This window comes from Lissotriton vulgaris, chromosome 2_1 (genome assembly GCF_964263255.1).
Source record: "Lissotriton vulgaris chromosome 2_1, aLisVul1.2, whole genome shotgun sequence".
NCBI classification, from domain to species: domain Eukaryota; kingdom Metazoa; phylum Chordata; class Amphibia; order Caudata; family Salamandridae; genus Lissotriton; species Lissotriton vulgaris.
Window position 1 is genome coordinate 371861530 of NC_141687.1, and position 19792 is coordinate 371881321.

Genomic DNA, 19792 nt, shown 5'->3' on the forward strand with positions numbered 1-19792 from the left:
AATGCTTTGTATATATATATTTTTTAGGTCTCGCTGAATCAACGCACATGCGTTGTTCTGCGAGAGTATAGTGGACAAAACAGCTCTTGAAACCAGCGAGGATTGTCCCCAATGCATGTGAGTTACTCAAGCGCTACACTTCCCCAGCGCGCGATTGAGCTCACTTCTTAATCACACCCCATATGGTGTTCCCTCCCACTCGCACATCAAAGGCTGCTGCTCCCCCGCCAATGCGCTCCCTCCCTGCCCCCCCACAGCAATGCCAAGAGCTTGTTTTCTTCACGCTTGCTCTACAGCCCTTGAATTCACTTGACTCTGCGAGGCTCCGAATGGGTTAATAGCCCACCCTCTCTGCTTGGCCCAGCCTTAGCCAATCAGCTGTAGCTAATTGGAAATACCCCGAGGCTCATTGAATCGATGCACAAGCCCTTCGGCAGCCGGTTTTGACAGAACACACTGCCTCAGCCTGTTCACCAGAGAAGCCGGAAGGTAGCTCTGCTCTTCGCATTCAGGATAACTTATGCGCTCCTGTACATGTGAGATTTCTGCAGCATTGGTCCTCCCTTGTAATGTAGAGCGCCCACTCCCAGCCATATTTGCCCACTTTAATTAAACCTATCTCCACAAGGCACTATTGATATGCTGCATAACCTTGCGTGCGTAAGGGATTTGCTGACGCCTGAGTGAGCCATCGCCCTCGTGCAGCCCATAGTATTTGGAACAAACACATGCTCCCATACGCCAAAGTGCCTCTCCATTTATTTTTTTCTATTCCCAACTGCCTTATTAGTCCTTAACTAATGTTCCTGTTTTCTTAGTTAGCGCTATTCACTGGTGGCTGCAAGACACAGCAGGAGCTAATTATCACCCCTTTTCCCAGTAACAGATCTGACGCCCCCTGCGGCCATCAAGTATCAAGTGTATCAATGTCCATGAGTGGGATGCTCTGTGCTGGATTATAAATAGAGTTTGTCTCTGGGGCTGTGTGCGCCAAGAATTGGTGTGCACAGGGAAGCGCTTGTTCCTACGAGACGCTATTGTGACAAAAGGTTAAGACGCAGTCAATATACACTGTGTTCTGTTTCCAACACTGCATGACGTGTCAGGCGATAACACACATCTGACATGGAAAGCAGCTGAGAAATGATTACTCGTTGCACGCTGTTGTGTTTCCAACCTCTCCTCGGACAGCGTGAGGAGAGAGGTCACAACAGTCGGGCCCAGCCTCCCCCTCCCAGATGGCATCGGCCGAGAGGCATTGGCAGCCCGGCCCATCCTGCCATTCTACAGAGAGCATCAGCAGAGAGGCCTCAGCAGCTCAGCCCCCCCCCCCCCCCTCCCTTCCCCCCCCACCCCCGCCTTCAGACAGCATCAGCGGAGGGGCCTCAACAGCCCGACCCTCTCCTGCACCATGCTGCCTTCAGACAGCATCAGCAGAGAGTCATAGCTGCCAAGTTTCAGATTGTTTGTGTGTGACATTTTCATAACTTCACTTTAATTCTGAGTGGCATTCAGAGATTATGAGTGACACTTTGTTGCAAGCAAAATGAAGAAGAGGGAAACATCAGAAATTACATGTATTTTTCAAAAATAAATTGACTGCTTCAGGTGACATTCGACATCTTCAAATCGTAAATAAAAAAAAAGGTAAGGCATACCTCATCACACTAGGCCGCCATACACTTCATCACGCTGTTGTTTTTTTGCTGCTGCTCTACAGTATTGGCAAAGCAAATACTTTGAAAGCATTTGCCAAAGCTTGTTTTGTTTACGTTGGGTGCCGTGTTAATTAATGTTCATGTTTTGTTTACTCTGCTTCCCATTACAGCCAGTGGTCACACAGCCTTTCGTACAAATAATATACATTATAATATAGTAGGCAGAGATGCCCAGCAGCATAGTCAGACTTGTTTTCTTCAAGTTGTCCCCTTAATTTAAGTGTAAGGCTTGCAAATTAAAATAAAAACATAGATAAGAACGGAAAGACACGCCCCTTTCATGTGCCCCTGGTTGTAAAAGGAAGTGACACATAGGTTGAAAGCCTACAGCACGTGTTGTGCACATGAAAGTGACAATGCGGAAACAAAGCGGCTGGCTGCTCTGGAGTCTGCAGAGATCTTATCTGCTCTATAACCGTCTCCACCACAAATGGGCCTCAAACACTGTCGATCGTACAAAGTGGCCATATGTTAAAGTGATGCTGACACTAATAGATGTTTTCCACTTTGAATTCTCACAACTCTGCCCAGAAGAGAAACGTTTTCCTTTCAAACTGATTTGCCCGATGCTGTTCTATTCACTTTAATCCTGAATGTGAATTCCTGCTTGCATACAATAATATTGTATTTGTGCACACAAACGAAATGGATGTGTTCCTAAAAAGCAGGGAATACATATATGAAATAAATGCACATTTGAATCGTTCATTAAAGATAATAGCATATTTGCAAATTAATTTGACAGAGTGCCTGTGTCAACCAGGGAGGCCTTGAGGACAAATAGCTGGGCTTTCAGAAACTTGATTCGAAACACGACTTGCTCATGATATGAATGTCTTTTTTTATGAGTGCTTAAGTTCATCGTGTTTTGTGGCTTGGAGATAACACACGCACAAATCTAGTCAGGCGCAAATGCTATTTCAAAGTGTTAGTATATTGAAGTCAAATCGTTTTCCATCAACAAGCACATTTTCAATGTCACTTCACATTGTGACATGAATGGCAACGAACAGCTGTGTTAAGAGATATATTGTTTGCATTAAGAGATATATTGGGTGCAACTACTGATTACAGAATATGCAGCCCTTCATGTGTGCGGTCTGTGTGCAGACACCACATTTTTAGCATATCTAGTTTTAAAAGCCACCATATTTTTCGTATTTTACACTGGCAGTGAGCTGCTCTTTAAGCAGGAGCTTCCCTTGCCACTGACACTGTCCCCAGCCCTTACAGTGTATCTGAAATGGCAACATGGAATTTTTTACTTTTACTAAAAGGCACCACAGTTTTCAGCTTTTACAGTGGCAGTGAGTTGCACGTCAAGCAGGTTTTGTTATTCAGCAAATACTGCCCCAGCCCTTCCAGACTTTCCAACTCACGATCCACCTACACATAATACCAGTACACTCAAAATCTCATAATTACTATCCATATAATGCCACTGCACACTATGTCACATAATTCCACTACACACCACACATTTACCCGTCACACAATTCCACAACTAACAATTCCAACCCAACCTACATAATTCCACACTACATACATGTACGGCGACACCACAACATCACTCGGGGACACCACCACATCACTCGGGGGACACCACCACATCACTCAGGGGCACCACTCAGGGGCACCACCACATTACTCAGGAACACCACCACATCACTCAGGGGCACCACCACATCACTCAGGGGCACCACTCTGGGGCACCACCACACCACTCAGGGGCACCAGCACACTACTCAGGGGCACCACCACATCACTCAGGGGCACCACCACATCACTCGGGGACACCACCACATCACTCGGGGACACCACCACATCACTCAGGGACACCACCACATTACTCAGGGACACCACCATATCGCTCTGGGGCACCACCACATCACTCAGGGGCACCACCACATCACTCAGGGGCACCACCACATCACTCGGGGGCACCACCACATCACTCAGGGGCACCACTCTGAGGTTTTGTAATTCTCGAGTCTAACTCCATTTTGTTCTGTGCCACCATTTTGTGTTGCCCTCACGTAGGCCTGTGAAGGTAGCCTGGCGAACAAAGTGGCCTGGCCTTCTTAGTTCATGTATACATTAACTAGGTTTCTTTTTGACTCTGAAATGAACTGTAAGAAACTGACCTCTTCACCTGAAACTGACCTTGCAAAGCCAATTTCCCTGATCGATCTTTGTCTGAAATTGCCAATCTATGTTCAGGACAAAGTTAACTTTTAGTTTCCTTGCACATGCCTTATCTTGTTCAGCATCTGTTACTGTTTCTTTTTTATGTTTCTTCATTACATGGGTTATGCTTTCAATTATAGGTTTGTCCGGCTTGTGGAGATTGAATTTGGGACATTCCTAATAATTAATTTTTGGGTTGGGATACTGTAAATTGAGTTTTTGTTATTTGATACTTCGTTTGAAAATGTACCTAGGCTAGAATTTTGTGCAGTGGGTGTACATTTATAATGTGTATATTGGGTATAAAAGGAGACGTCTCGCCTTAGTAAAATGAGCAGTATCCTGAGAATTTACACTGTGATTTTTTTTCTAGCATCACTGTTACTAGCTGCAGCTAATAAACTTGGTCTCTGATGCCATCCAGAAGTATTCCGTGTCTCTGTATACCAAGACAGGTGAACTCGAAGATCTTAGGCGTGCCCCCGACGCCGCTGGGTTAAACCCCGGTTCTTCGACTGGCGCCCAACGTCGGGCGACTTCAGCGGTACTGTTCCAAGCCCGAAGATTGTGAGGAGCCCCGTGAGGAATTCTGGAGGACGGCCACCACTTCATCGACCCCTGCATGTGGACCGAAAGTTTTTTTTCTGCGAGGCTTCTCCTTTCCGACGGCTGCGAAGGACTGCTGCCCTGACTTTTGCCCTGTCTTGGACCCTCTTGTGATGATTTTTAAGGCGAGACGTTAGACGGTCTTCTGGTGGCGTGACAGACATTTTGGTTAAGTATAAGTGGGTCGCTCCCACGACTTTGTTTTGATTCTTGGTTTTGATTCGGCTATTGCAATAGTCGAAGCCGAGGGGTTCGTATATTTGCGAGTGTATCATATTTGATAACCCCTTGAAGTTTGAAGCTTGACTAGTGAGCTAAAAGATGCCTGGTTTTAGCAAATTAAGGACATGGTTTTGTTGTAGTTGTAATAAGGATTCCCGATTAGAGGACTCGTGTCCGATACCTCCGGTTGGAACTCCAACTTATGAGATCTATTCAAAGCATGGTGTAGGTCCCATTACCTTTAATGAAGTATGGGTCCGTTATATATGGAAAGATGGTGTTTTACGATGGCCCCAACATGGTAGTTTTGAATCAGATGTTTTAGATAACCTAGAAGTTGAGCTACTTAAGAAGAAAGCCCGGCCGGCGAGGTTTGACTCTTTCCGCCTTTGGCGTAAGGAAGCCAAACAGCGAGAAATTAAGCAAGCTAAGAGAGATAGGAAGGAAAGGAATATATTGGTAATGCAAGCAGCTAGGCCGTTTAAGGAAGATGAAGAAGATTGTCCGATTGAAGTGTCAGATAGACAACATTGCATGGCCATTGACAAATGTTACCCGGCTTTGCCACCCCCCCTTTCAAATGTGACTGAAGACCCTGAAAAGGATCCTTTGATGTCACATTTACTGAGATTACCACCCCCTTATGTGCAGGGTGCTACTGCACCTCCGTTACCTCCAGTTGTTGCACTCCTTGTTGTCGTTCAACCCCCTGTTGTTGTTCAGCCACCCGTTGCTTCACAGGTGGTTCTTCCTCCCCCGGCACAGCCCCCTCAAGGGCCGCCAGCCTTGCCACCAGCCTCACCTCAAACTCCTTTGCCTTACACCCCTTTATCTTCGACTTCTCTTATTTCTGTCCCTACGTCTCTGTCGCCTCAAAACACTTTGTCTCCTGTCCTCATGTCAACTTCTTCTCCTTCTGCCCGGCAACGAATGACTGAGACTGTCACTAATCTTTTGTCTCCTTTCTTTGGGTCACTGAATATGACCTGTTTCTGAACGTAAGCAGAGACGTAGTCAGCTCCCTGGTCCCGAAGAGCGGGCAGTGTTAGATCTCCTTGCTCGTAGATGGGTTTTGAATACCTCCAAGTACAGTCCAGAAGTGGTTATGGATATCTTCCTATAGTGGGAGGCACCAAAACAAAGGTATGTTTTTGATGTCATGTGTACCTTCCTTCGTCAGGAGTGGGAAGATAATGAGTTGGGTTCAATTCCACTGGAATTGCTTAATGTTCAGTCTGAATTTGCTAAAGGGACGATAGTGGGTTCCGATGTTGAGGAAGCAGTAGAGACACTACTCATTTTAGGTCTAGACTTCCACCTCAGTCATTGTTCGAACCTGACCCTTCTGTTAGGAGGAAAGTGAAGCAGTATCCTATGAGAGAGTTTCCCCCTGTATGGAGAGAGGCAGTTGTGGCTGATGCCGCTCATGGTATTGCGGCTGCACCGGCTCATTTTCAGCGAGTGTGGGTGAATGTCCCTTGGAAGAGAGCTGAGTTCCTGGCTCTTAAGCAGACCTTGCCTGACCCCCTTAAAAATCCTGCTGGTTATTACAAGGAGTTGTCTAAGACAGTTGATGCGTGTGTCATGAGTTTAGCTGACATAGATATGTTGATGGGTAATGTAGTTCCTCAACCCTTGTGGGCGAAGATCCATCACGAGGATCATGCGCCAGAGTTAGGAGATACGTGGGTTAATATTACTGTTGCAGATGGTCGGCAGGTAGGAGGTGCCAAACCTGAACCCTTAGTTGCAGAACTACCTGGTAGGATTATTAATTTAATGAAAACTATGATGCCTCCTCTGCGGGTGAATTGGGACAAGTTAGCAGCATACAAACAAAAGAAAGACGAGAGTGTGTCTGATTTCTTCACTAGGTTTGAGGAAACATTAATTGATCATAGTGGTCAGGAGAAGAGTAAAGAAGGTGGTCAGAGGTTGTTTGTAGATAAGTTTGTTTTTAATTTACTTCCTGAACTTTCTAATAAGTTAAAGGACTCTGAGAGTTCATGGGCTGTTTCTTCTTCGGCCCAGATATTGGCTACTGCACAATACTATGAGAATAGAGATAAAGATGAGAAGGATAAAGTAGAGAAGAAGACTAGAGAATTAAAAAACAAAGTTCTTCTGCAGCAGGCTTATCCGCCTCGCCCTAATTAGCGTCAGTTTCAGCAACCTTCCCAGTTTCAGCAACCGTTGCAGAAGTCTGAGTCTTTTGCTTTGCAACTCCCGCTAGGCCCTAATCAGTGTGCTCATTGTAAAGAAGAAGGTCACTTCAAGAATAGTTGCCCGATCTTGCTACAGCGTGTGAATGGTATGTCTGGTCTGAGAGGTCATGGTGGTTTCCAACAAGTACCTAGGGGTAGGGGACGTGGTACGTTTCCCCAGAATGAACGTTCCTTTTCCCCTCAAAATTCTATGAATTATTTTGACCAACAGAATGTTCCGACCGTCCAGTCCGCTCAGTACTACACTGATGATTATTACTTTGGAAGTGAGAGTGCTGGCTTTAATGATAGTTAGGATAGCCATGGAAAAAAGGGAGGGAGTAGTGTCCGTTCCAGTAGACCAGAGTGGACCTTATGTTGAAGTGATTACATCAGGTGTGGCAGAACCTTTTCCTTTGGATACTGGTGCAGCAAAGAGTTCTATCATGCACTCTAAACTCCCTGGCACACCTTTGTCTGGCTTGACCAATGTTTCAGTAGGACTTTCTGGCGCCCCAGTTCGTAACCCGGTTTCTTGTCCTTTGCCCCTTTCTATTGGTTCCTGTGAATTGGAGGCTCCCCTTATTCTAACGACTGGCTGTGGCGAGAATCTGTTGGGTTTGGACTTGTTGAAAAGATTGCATGCGACATTACATTGTTCTCCTTCGGGAGTACATCTTACGGTGGTGTACGGGATAGGGAACAGGAGAGGTGGAAGGGAGCGAGTCTGACACCTGAAGTAGATATTTTAAAGAAGGCTTTATTTTCAAATAGGCTTTTCGTCTTCTACTGGTGAGTCTCAATCGAGCAAACTCATCCGGCTCCGTCCTTACGCCCTTGGGGAATGCTGGTAGTTCCAGGGTGCTTCTGCCACGCAGGGGGTGAGAGCCTGCCAGACCGGAAGTTCAGCAGTGGTCGTCGGGGCCGATGTCCTCAACACAGGTCAGGAAGGCAAAAGAAAGGAGAAAGAAAGGAGTCACTCTGATGTTCCTCGTAGGACGTTTTGGGGCCGGGGAAGTGAGGGACACCAAGTGCGGAAGTGTATGTACAAACGGTCAATCCTGTGCCTTTAGTGCTCATGAGGGTAAAGGGTTGAGGAGACTATACACTCGTTTACACATTAGCGGTTTAGTCGTTTGGATGGCCACTATGAGCAACCCAGCCCGGCTCTCTGCCCCGTACCTTTGGGAGCCACGCTCCTCTGCTGAAACGTGGCGGGGCGAATCACTGGTACGTTGACCTCCTGGCTTGAAGTCCACAGCTGGGCTCGTCAGGGTTTCTTCCTCGCCGCACTCCAGTTCCGTTCTCGCTCTCCAGACTCTCGCACCTTCTTCTCGGGAAACGCCGTCCGCAGTCTTCCGGGTTCCACCTCCTTTTGGCTCCGTGACGACCCAGGGGGGCTGAGTTTCGTCTCCCTCGACGGCGGAATTAAAGGGGCCGTGTTCCTTCTTGTCTTCGTCTCCCCACCAGTACTCTGTGTCCGCCCGAGGCCACTCCTCCGGCCAGGGGGAGGTAGGCTGGTTGTCAGGAATAGAAAGGGGCGAAAAGGGAACAGCTGACCACCAGTCTTTTGCAACATCAAGTTCATCACTTCGGACATCACTGTGGTGCCCCGCCCTGTCACAGGTGGGTAAGAAAGTGATTCCCCCGATGTATCTGTCTAAGGATCGCCTTCCACTGGAACTGCGTTTTCTCCCTGATACACTTTGGGCTACAGGTCCCAATGATGTTGGTCTCTTGCAGATTCCACCCTACGTTGTTACCCTTAAGTCGAATGCTAAATTACCTCGCATTCCTCAGTACAAAATTTCCAGTGATGGCGAAAGAGCTCTTTTAGCGATTATCTATGATGTGGTTGAGAAAGGTGTGGTTGAAGAAACGAGAGGTAATGTCTGTAACAGTCCTGTTCTGCCTGTCCTTAAGCGTACTGACTCTTCTCAGCCACCTGTGTATCGGTTTGTGATCGACCTTCGAGAGGTCAATAAGATCGTTGTGCCACAGTTTCCTGTTGTCCCGAACATTACTGCTTTATTGACTATGATCCCTGCCTCAGCTGCTTGGTTTTCTGTTATTGATCTGAAGAACGCTTTCTTCAGTATTCCGATTGCTGAGGAAAGTAGGGATATTTTTGGCTTCTCTTTAGGAGGCCGCAGTTTCCGGTTTAAGCACGCTCTGCTAGGTTATTGTGAGAGTCCCTCCATTTATAGTCAGGCTTTGAAAACTCAGCTTGATACTCTTGCATTGCCTTCTGGTGCTACTCTTATCCAGTATGTTGATGATCTGTTTGTTGCTGCTGATGATGAAGAGATTTGTAAAGAAGTTAATCTTTCTTTGTTGCAACACTTGTTTGACCTTCATCATAAAGTGTCACCTTCGAAGTTGCAGTATTGCCGCCAAGAAGTGACCTACTTAGGCCATCTCTTGTCGAAGGAGGGAAGACGATTGACCCCAGAGCGTATTCAAGTGATTGCCCAAATGACTGTGCCATGCACACAGAGAGAGGTGCGTGCCTTCTTAGGTATCACCTCGTATTGTAGACAGTGGATTCAGAATTTTTCTTTGATAGCGAATCCTTTGTTGGCACTTACTCTTAAGGACACACCACACCCTCTTCCTTGGTCTGACGAATGTCAAAAGAGTTTTTCTGAATTGCGTGATGCATTGTGTTCTGTTCCGGTGTTGGGTACACCCGACTACAGTAAACCTTTTACACTTTATGTACACGAGAGAGAAGGTTGTGCGTTGTCAGTGTTGACGCAACAATTTGTAGACAAGCAGAGCCCATGTGCGTATTTTTCAGCTACTTTAGATCCGGTAGCTAGGGCGTTGCCTAGTTGTCTAAGAGCTACAGCGGCAGCGGCTGTTTCTATCCGACAGTCTGCTGGTTTGGTTTTGGATAATACATTGTGATGGTCCCACATGCAGTGGATACCCTATTGAATAGAACAAAGACTCAACATCTTACCAGTGCGCGTTTGTCAGGTTATGAGTAGACGCTTTTGGCTAGCCATGTGCACATCAAGCGGTGCAACCCATTGAATCCAGCTACATTGTTGCCGATTTTTGTAGAGATAGATGCTCAGGAACAGCATGACTGTTTTCTCCGGACAGAGGAGGAAACTAAGGGTAGACTTGATCTGAAAGAAACTCCTCTTTCGAATCCTGATGGTACCCAATGGGTAGATGGTTTGTGCTTTAAGCTTCCGAATGGAGAGACGACTGCAGCATATGCTGTCACAACTTTGCACACGATTGTTGAAACAGCACGTATTGCACAGAATTCAGCGCAAGCAGCGGAGTTGATAGCATTGACTAGAGCGTGTGTGTTGTCAAAAGGAAAGAGTGAATGTTTATACTGATAGCCAATATGCATTTGGATTGGCTCACAGTTTTGGTTGCTTGTGGAAAGAGAGAGGATTTCTTACTTCCCATGGTACGAAAATTCAGCATGGACAATTAGTGAGTGAACTTCTTGAATCACTTACTTTGCCGACCCAAATTGCGATAGTGAAGTGTAGTGCGTATAAGAAGGTTACGGATGATGTGGTTCGAGGGAATGCGTTTGCAGATGAAGTAGCGAGAGAAACGGCGAAAGATGTGATGAGTCGGATGTATGTTGCAGGTCCTGCCAGATGGGTTGTGGAAGGAGGAATGTGTGAAGATAGAACAGAAAGTGTGAAGATGATTCAGGCAGAAGCTACTGAGAAAGAATTGAGTATGTGGAGAGAGAGTACGGGAATGTTGGATTCAACATGCTGTTGGGCTGAGTTGTCAGAGCACCAGCGATGTTTGTTGTATGTAACATCATCAGCAGTGCATTGCGGGCGCGCGAGTTATAGTTAGCTGAAGTAACTAGAACGGGGGAATTTCATTGGTTTTATATGAGTGAAATGTCCAGCTAACTATAACATGTGTCAAACCTATGGTTTTTTCAGTGAATTTCATAGGTTTTGTAAATGCTACTTCCTAACTATAACGTGTGTAAAACCTATGGTTTTTTCAGTGAATTTCATAGGTTTTTTAAATGCTACTTCCTAACTATAACGTGTGTAAAACCTATGGTTTTTTCAGTGAATTTCATAGGTTTTTAAAATGCTAATTCAGAACTATATCGTGAATGCAACCTATAGTTTTGTCAATGAAGTTCTGGCAATATTTTTTTCGGAAAGAAACCGTTTTCTTGACTGTTAGAGTTGTATAGAGACACCTTGTAAAGCGGTACTGATTTAGAAAGTCTCTACTTTGCCTTATTTTGAACGTATTGAAATTTGTCAGTAAATGGAAATAGCCTTTGTAAACTTTCGTGCGCGACCCGGTGCGCGCACTCTCTGCACCAGTTGTCAATAAATGGACATCGCCTTTCCAAACTTTCGTGCGCGACCGAGTGCGCGCACCCTCCTACATATTTTGAGAAAACATTGCAATTCAAACTCATTGAGTTTCTTCATAGAGCCCTCAAAGAACTTATAGTACGTCAAAGAGTCTGTACCTAGGCTTCTTTTTTATTGTTATGAAACTTTTCAGTAAATGGAGCCGAATGTCTTTTTAAACTTTCGTGCGTGACCGGATGCACACACCCCGGTATTTTTTTAGAAACATAAAAGGTTTTATACTTTAACAATTGTGTGCTTGAATCCAGCTCAGAAGATATACAAAATCAGGATGGGTTTAGATTTACTCCTTTTCACGTTTTGCAACTTCGCTGAATTAGACCGCTACTTCCAAATGACGTACGTGACCAGATACTGTCACCCCGTACACGTCCTGAGACGCGCATGTGAAGTCATGTGACTTGAAAACAACACTTCCAATTGGTTCTTAATAGTTTCTATTCTGGAATTTTCACGGAGCACTCCACCCACTTCTCTCACTATCTTTTCTACTCTCAAGAGAGAACAACGTCCTACATCTTGAGGAAGACTTTGCTGAAATGGCTGCCGTTTCGTATTCATCTTCTGAATCTGAACAAAATGATCGACTACCTTTAAGAAGAAAAAAAGAATCTTTCATCTGGCAATTTTTCACTTATCCTCAAGATCAAAAGAAAGTGAATGGCCAAAAGTAACCTGCACGATATGTGACTCGGTTCTCTCAAGAGGAAATCCGTCTAAAAAATATTCCTTTTCCATACATACCATGATCCGGCATGTCAAACAAGTGCACCCTGTGCAATTTGCAAAGGCATCGACAAGAGCCCTGGCCACACTATTACCATCAGAGGTGGCCAGCACATCTTCTGGTCGACGACCTGTATCTCCATCGAGTGCAGAGATGGACTTGAGACCATATTTAGCGAAGGTGCACATGAAATGCAACGACTGTGGAGAAATTCTTCTGTACGGAGAGCAGAGCCTCAATCTTATTAAACTAAAAATTGAGAGTCATGAATGCTCCGAGAAAAGATAAATTTTTTCATTTCATTTTGATCCTGTGTCACAGTTGAAAATGTCGGTGCAAGTTTAAAAAATCAAAAACAACATAACACTTGTTTTAAAAAAAAAAAAAAAAGTTATTTTCAGAACTAACTCATTGTACCAAAAAGGCTCTATTCACAAGCTGAAGTATTGACGCTTTTTTTCAGGACAATTATGCAAAAAAGCGACGATACATCGGAATATTATGAAGGAGACGTAATACATTATCGTCGATTTCATCCACAGGACACTGCCGATAAAATGACGATAATAGCCTTCATAATATGATCTATGAATTGCAACCGAAACCTACGTTACTTGTCTTTACATCTAACATTAGATTCGATTGCAATTCATAGAGCATACTATCAACGCCGTTATCGCCACTATATCTGCAGTTTTCTGCCGATAAAAGCGGCGTTAATGTTTTACCTATCCTTGAAAATATTCTGCTGCACCTTCTTGAAAACGGCATTACATCGCCTGCCGTAAGACCACTTTGCATATGTTGCGTACAGTAAGTTAGTAACATGCAAAGTGGGCGTAGGTCAAAGCACATTCAAAATGTGGTTGGAGGGCAAAACACCCTATCACAAAAAGAGGCGTTGCGAGAAAAAGAGGTGGAATAAACTAGTTTATCGCAGAACTATTAAAGCCTGCTCTAGTCAAACATTCGACATCGTTAACATAAGAGTGTAGTAAATAAAACTAAATCCTCTCAAAAAACTATAAGTTTAAGGGGTGTTATAGTTAGCTGGACATTTCACTCATACAAAACCATTGAAATTGCACCTATATAGTTAGTTAGACTAACTATATTTTGCGCACCCGCAATCCACTGCTGATGATGTCACATATTACATCATTCATGACATGGTCAGGGACATCACTGATGACATCTCAAATGACATCACTGATGACATCACTGATGACATCATCCAGTGACTGTGTGTTTCTGTAAAGTTTAAATATGTTTTACATATTGAAGAATGAGTGGAGCCCTCTTAAACTCGTTTAATGATTATTGTATCCAAAAAGGATTGGAGATAAATGGGAAGAAAACGAAATGTATGGTCCTAAATCCAACTAAAACTGATAAGGGTTGTTTAACTTTGAATGGATTAAAATTGGAATCAGTCCCACACTTTGGATACTTAGGCGTAACTCTGGATTCTAATTTTACTTGGAAAGCCCAATTGGAAAAATGCAAGATGATGTTTAACCAGAACGTAAAACCCATTCTTAGGGAGCAGGGCAAAAGTACAAGCAAGGCCGTGTCCCCTGCAGTTGAACTTTTTAAATTTAAGGTCCAACCTGCAGTGCTATACGGCTCGGAAATTTGGGGCCCAGGGTCTAAAGATACCTTTAGGGTCCTGGACAACAACTTCCTGCGAAGTTTGGTCAGAGTCCCTAGAAGTACTCCGCTGGTCCCACTCCAGCTCGACCTAAACTTTCGTAGAACGGACCATCATATCATTCTACGTCCTTTACTGTTATGGATTAGGTTGTGGTGTGTACCCGAGCTGAAAGCATATAAGGATGGGTTAATAGAAATTATGGAGCTCGACATCTTTAATGTGATACCCTGGTTTAAACATATTAAATTCTGGCTTACCACAATAGGTTTGTCGCATTACTGGGAACACCCTGATTCACTTTCTTCTCAATCAAAAACTATGGTAAAAAAGAGTTTTTGGTCGTACACTATGGAAATGATCAAAAACGCTTCTTCAAATGGGTCTCTCGTAACAAGGTTTCTTACCTTTAAAGACGATCCATCCTTCGAGAGCTTCTTTGATGAAATAGAACCACCCCTAGCAAAGACCCTATTCATGAAGTTCAGATATGGAAATCTTCAGATCGGTTCCACGCTAGCCCGTTGGTCTGGTCGTGCAAACTCGGAGAATTATGTAGAAGATGAACTGTGCACCATATGTGGTTGTAACCAAAATGAAAATGAATCACATATCCTCTTTTTCTGCCCAGCATATGCTCAGGCTAGAAAAAGATGGATTAAACCTATATGCTTATCACTAGGTGTAAGATCGTGTTCCCAGGCTTTAAGGATTCTTTTGTCTAACACCAGCCAACCTATTGTATTTAGTGTAAGCAGATTTTTGCACAGTATTTTCTTTCTAAGAAGAAAGATGGGCTATAAACTGTAAAATGTGGTTATGTTTAAAGTGCTGTCCAGCATTAACTGAGGGCTAATTAATGAAATCCTATCCATGATGCCCATAAATGTTCTCACCAAGTATTAGGTATGCTTTGAACATTTTTGATTCTATTGTATGTATTCTTAATATTGACATGAAAATTGACTGTTTTATATAGCACGTCGTGCATTTTTAAAAAGAAATGTTTTATTGTATTGATGTATTTGTCTTTTATGGTATTCATGCCGAAATAAAGATTGAAACTGGAACTGGAGTGGATGTATAAGTGTCTGGATGAAAGATTTAGTAGGTAATTGACTGAATGTATGAGTGAGTGATTAAATGTGTCTTACTGAATGCATGGGGTAGTGACTAAACTGTTTTAATGTGTGCATTAGTATGTCTGTTGTTGTGTAAGCTTCTGCATGTGTTGATCAGTAGCTATATGAGTGGCTATATGTGTTATTGATTGGTTGCCCAAGTATTTGTATGGGAGACTGAGTGTGTGTGTGGGTAGCTGGCATATATAAACGACTATACATATATTCTTCAACTCTGGGGCACCACCACATCACTCGGGGACACCACCACATCACTCGGGAACCCCACCACATCACTCTGGGACACCACCACATCACTCAGCCCAACTACATCATCACTCAGCTCCACAACAGCACTGTCCTTGCTTGCTACCAACAAGCATTGCCATAGCCAATAGGACTCGCATTAGGAAAATGGAAGCTATATATATATATATATATATATATATATATATATGAGAACACTGGATTTCCTCACTCAGCTCTGCGTATGCGGACACAGCCTCCACGCCAACCACAGCAAGGAAGAGACGAACCACCGAATTGGCAGGCAATAGTACTTTATTTTCTTGCAGTTCACTCAGCCATACATCAGCGACGCGTTTCGGACACGGATGCCCTTGCTCACGCTGCTATGCAAAGAATAAAACAATCACAAGCCGTTTTAAATGCATGTCACCTGTGTAGGTTACCACCCCCTGGTGGTAACTTCCTGTACCACGTGAAAAAACATAAGTGTAGAAAGACTATCACTGCTAGGGGGTTATTGTTCGTTGGGCACACTTTAAACAAGTATCAGGTTAAATCCATGATTAGTTAATAGACAATATTGCACAAAATAACTGGTTAAATCCACATATATACAGAGTGACTCATTGTTGTAATGGCATGCCTAGCATGTAATATGCAAGAGACTGTTATAAATATTGGGAATGGAAAACCAATAAGTGCAAACAAGCGTCAGAACCATATTGTACGTGTGCAAAATATCGCAAAGTAGTATTTAGCAGCAAATAGACCATAATAAAGTGCATGTGTGACAATAAATATATATAATATGGTCTATGAATTGCAACCGAAACCTCTATATATATATATATATATATACATAATATGATCTATGAATTGCAACCGAAACCTACGTTACTTGTCTTTAACATCTAACATTAGATTCGATTGCAATCCATAGAGCATATTATCAACGCCGTTATCGCCACTATATCTGCAGTTTTATATATACAGTCACTGGATGATGTCATCAGTGATGTCATTTGAGATGTCATCAGTAATGTCATCAGTGATGTCACTGACCAAGTCATGAATGATGTAATATGTGACATCATCAGCAGTGGATTGCGGGTGCGCGAAATATAGTTAGTACAACTAACTATATAGGAGCAATTTCAATGGTTTTGTATGAGTGAAATGTCCAGCTAACTATAACACCCCTAAAACATACAGTTTTTTGAGTGAATTTTAAAGGTTTTTTAAATGCTAATTCCTAACTATATAAGGCCTGAAACCTATGGTTTTTTCAGTGAAAAAAGATATAATATGATATATATTTATAGTTTTATTTTATATATAATCATACATATACATATTACCTACTGGCGGTCGCCAGTAGGTATATATAGTTAGGACCTAGTTTCCATAGGAAATCCGCAACATTCTATTGGGAATAACTTTGGCGCCGGTTGATGAATCTTGGGGGGGATTCGTCAAGTGGGGGCTGAGAAAAAAGGGGGGTCCCAAAACGTGTTTTCCCCTTGTTATTTTCCATAGGACGATTAGACACGGCTACAGCCCGAACGGCTGAACGGAATTACTAGAAATTTGGCAAAATGGTAGAGTCTGATTTACAGATCACGCTTCTGCTTAAATGGTGTAAATCCCTCCAGTAGTTCCTGAGAAAATTAAAAGGAAAAAAAATTATATATCTGGGCGGAGCCTAACCACACATCTCATCGTGGGATCTGATTGGCTGTCAGCACTTCATCCAAGAAGTGTTGGCAGCCATCTTGGGACCAATATACATGATAGCACCTCATTAAAAAGCATTGGAGTTAATAGAAGGTTTTAGATCTTTAGTTACATTATAAACCATTTGTTGATGGTACCGTACTCATTTTAGGAATTGTGGTGTGTTCTAAGGTGATTTTACCATGTGAAAAAGCCTTCTGCTGGGATATCATGAATCATGTTTGAAAGAAAACTATTATCTCATGCTTTTCCCACAGTGGTTTGGAAGGGGATCTATAAGCTAAACTGAAAGCATATTTTCTGTAAATTCACATCATCTTTCTCAGTCATGTGAGAATGAAGTCTGACATTCTCAGTAAAACATGTACATCCAACAAGGACAGAGACTGTCAGTTGATTCCTTTGTGTTCTACTGCAGCCTCCTGGAGTGTTCTAAAGAACAACTAGAACGCTAACAGTCCTACTTATTACAAAGGTATGGCACACCTGAAGACATCTTGATTGGAATAAAGTGGTAACTCTTAAAACATTTACTTTAAAAAGGAACAAAATGAGGGGGTATATTTTGCCATAGAAAGTATGATTAGTGCTGCAGAAAGAAAAATTAGGGCACATTTTGAGTGACTTCTCAAATCATCTTCTATTTCATTAAAAAATTCTGACATGCATTCTCCCAATATGGCCACCAGAGACAAAATAGCCCAAATGTAGCCCAAATATCACCCAGATGTAGCCCAAGTATAGCCCAATGACAGAATGTCCCAGAGAGTTCTAAAGAACAACTAGAGCGCTAACAGTCTTACTTATGACAAAAGTCTGGCACACCAGAAGCCATCTTAATTGGAATGAAGTGGTAAGTCTGAAAATATTTAATTAAAAAAGGAACAAAATGAGGGGGTTCATTTTGCCATAGAAATTATGATTAGTCCTTCAGAAAGAAAAATGAGGGCACATTTTGAGTGACTTCTCAAATCCTGTTCTATTTCATTAAAAAAATTCTGACATGCAGACTGAAACATGCACTTTGAATACCAGCAGCAGACTTCCCTGGTGAGCAGTAGCTTTACTACAGTGATCTAATGAGCAACTAGAGTGCTAACATTCAGAATTTATGGCAAATGTGTGACACATCTGAATGCCTTCTTGATGGAACCAAAGTAAACAAGCATTGAAAATGCAATAGACCTCGCCCTCGTTTACGTTAAAGCCCTTCTGTTTGTAATGAGGTGGCTTTTTAGCTTTGCTTTTATTAGTGCTTTTCAAACTTTCATGTAAATAACATGCATATGTATGCATATATGTATATGTATGCAGCAATTTATATTTGCATTTATATAGATATGTAGATTACATATGTTTATAAGCCAGAACTAAACTCTATCACAATTGGGAAAAAGGAGGAGCGTAACACGGAGTATGTTTACAGATCGTGAAAGAGAGGAAGCAGCTGAGACTCTGTTTGCGAAAGGGCAGAAAAAAACGGCTAGGGATGCACTAGCTAGCACTGAGGGTACTAAGGAAATTAACAATTTAAAATCGCTGTTTGCAAAATTGGAGAAAACGTATGAGAAAGAAACACAGAAATGGTGGGAGGCAACATCCCTGCAAAGATATCTGGATGCCAAACGAGTACCTAGGGGGCTACGAATTTATACAACCCCAGCCTATGAAAACCCCAATCCACAATTACTACAGGACTGGGCTGAATATACACATGAGAGTTCCTTTGGGACGGTCAAACTACTAATTAAATATGCATGGATAGACAGACAGGGGCTTCTTGAAGAAATCAAAGAAATAGAAGCAGAAATTGCATTGGACAAAGACGTAAAGACAAAAGAAGGACTGTATGAACAAATGAAGAAACGACTTACAGAGTATGAAGGAGTGATTAAACTTCGCAGACAAATTAAATTTATCAGGGACGAAGAGGATTACGAGTCAGGAAAGATCCTTACGTTTGCTAAAAAATTCGAAGGCCCGAGAAAACTACTGCTGCAGCAAAAGACCCAACTGGTCTCATCAAGAGAAACCTCAGAATCTGAAGTTTCAGGGGACGAACAAGTAGCACGCCAGGAGAAGGAGGTGTCAACAAATTTTTTTCAGGAGTATCAACTCCTGAGACAAGCGCAGCACCGACCACCTGCAAGAACCCACCCGCCAGCAAAAGCAAAAGGAGACGGAGAACAAGGCGGGGTAGGAAAGCCAGGAAAACCAAAGGCAGCAGCAGTGGGATACATGACGAGGAGCAAAAGAGGGGCCAGGAACAAATAAAGGAGTGTAAGCAAACGATTGTGAATTTAACAGATCGAGTACTAACAGACATTGAGAGGAGAGTATTAGAACTGGGGCTCTCTTTTTGTCCAACACCCCAATTTGACTATGCAAATGTACGTATTGATACATACAAATTCATCAGGAAACTGAAATTAATGAAAATCCATGCACTGCATCCCAAGTTGCAGCAAACAAGTATGGCTGAGAGTCAACCCAATGTCAGAGAAAGATTCACAATGGCGGATATGGAAACAGCATTGATACTTAGGGAATTGGAGTATGAGAGCACTCTCCTAAGCCAAGCAGAAATGTCGAAGACACTGGAAGAAGCGGGCATCACACAAGTTGGTGCCACCAGCAACATACGAATGAAGTCGAAAACCATCCCACAAATGGCACATGATTCGATTGACACTTTTCACAACCTAGTTATTGAGGACTTGAAAAAATTACAAGCCAAAGGTCCGAACTTGAATAAGATGAACACCACCAAATTGGAATGGAAAGCTATCATGAATCTCAAAAATGATGAAAATTTGATGATTAAGCCCTCTGACAAGGGAGGAAACGTTGTTCTCATGGACAGGAAGCAGTATCAAAAAGAAGCCCTGAAGCAACTCTTGGACCAAGAATGTTATTCAACTGTAACCAAATCAGTGTATGAAAAGAGTATCATAGACTTTCATGAACTCATAGACAATTGGC

General features: G+C 43.0%; 1 protein-coding gene across 1 annotated transcript in view; it reads right to left on the reverse strand.

The window, feature by feature from the left end:
- Window positions 1-19792, reverse strand: part of POLDIP2 (DNA polymerase delta interacting protein 2) — a 318221-nt gene that overhangs the window by 9460 nt on the left and 288969 nt on the right. The window lies entirely within an intron of this gene.